This window comes from Myotis davidii, unplaced genomic scaffold, assembly GCF_000327345.1.
Source record: "Myotis davidii unplaced genomic scaffold, ASM32734v1 C62359807, whole genome shotgun sequence".
NCBI lineage: Eukaryota > Metazoa > Chordata > Mammalia > Chiroptera > Vespertilionidae > Myotis > Myotis davidii.
The window spans coordinates 1-449 of NW_006343707.1; the positions used below are offsets into that span (position 1 = coordinate 1).

The 449-nt window shown below is 34.5% G+C and overlaps 1 long non-coding RNA gene across 1 annotated transcript; it reads right to left on the bottom strand.

Annotated features, from left to right (window-relative positions):
* Positions 1-18: 18 nt before the first annotated feature.
* On the bottom strand, positions 19-449 carry LOC102767743. The gene is made up of 3 exons (XR_436369.2): positions 417-449; positions 277-330; positions 19-84 (listed from the first exon to the last, which is right to left on the bottom strand). It is a non-coding gene; the product is annotated as an uncharacterized LOC102767743 (long non-coding RNA).

The window sequence follows — 449 nt, forward strand, 5'->3', positions numbered from 1 at the left end:
AGCAGCAGGTGCTTTTTTGGGAGAAGCTTTCAGAAGAGCTGCCTTTTGAAGCTTCTTAACTTCAAGCTTGATTATTCGGTTCCTCTGAAAAATGCCAATGTATGTATATTTACAACATGCATACAGAGACTATTGTCATATATGTATATATGTTTAAGAGAAAACCCTAATGTCTTAGGCCCTCATATAATCAACTTTGCTCTACTTAAGCATGGGCAAACCATATAAATAAGTTTAGGGTTAAAACATAATCCTGTACTAATTTTAAAAACTTACCATTTTCTTTGCCTTCATCACTTTGTAACGATCAAAATCTGTCATCTTGGCTTTCTATAAAAAACAAAACACAAAACTCTCTTATACCACCTTCCAACCCTCCAAAAAAGGTCAGAATTCAAATGACTCTAAGTTATTACCTTTTCTCTGGCTTCAATCTTCTTGGCCCATCT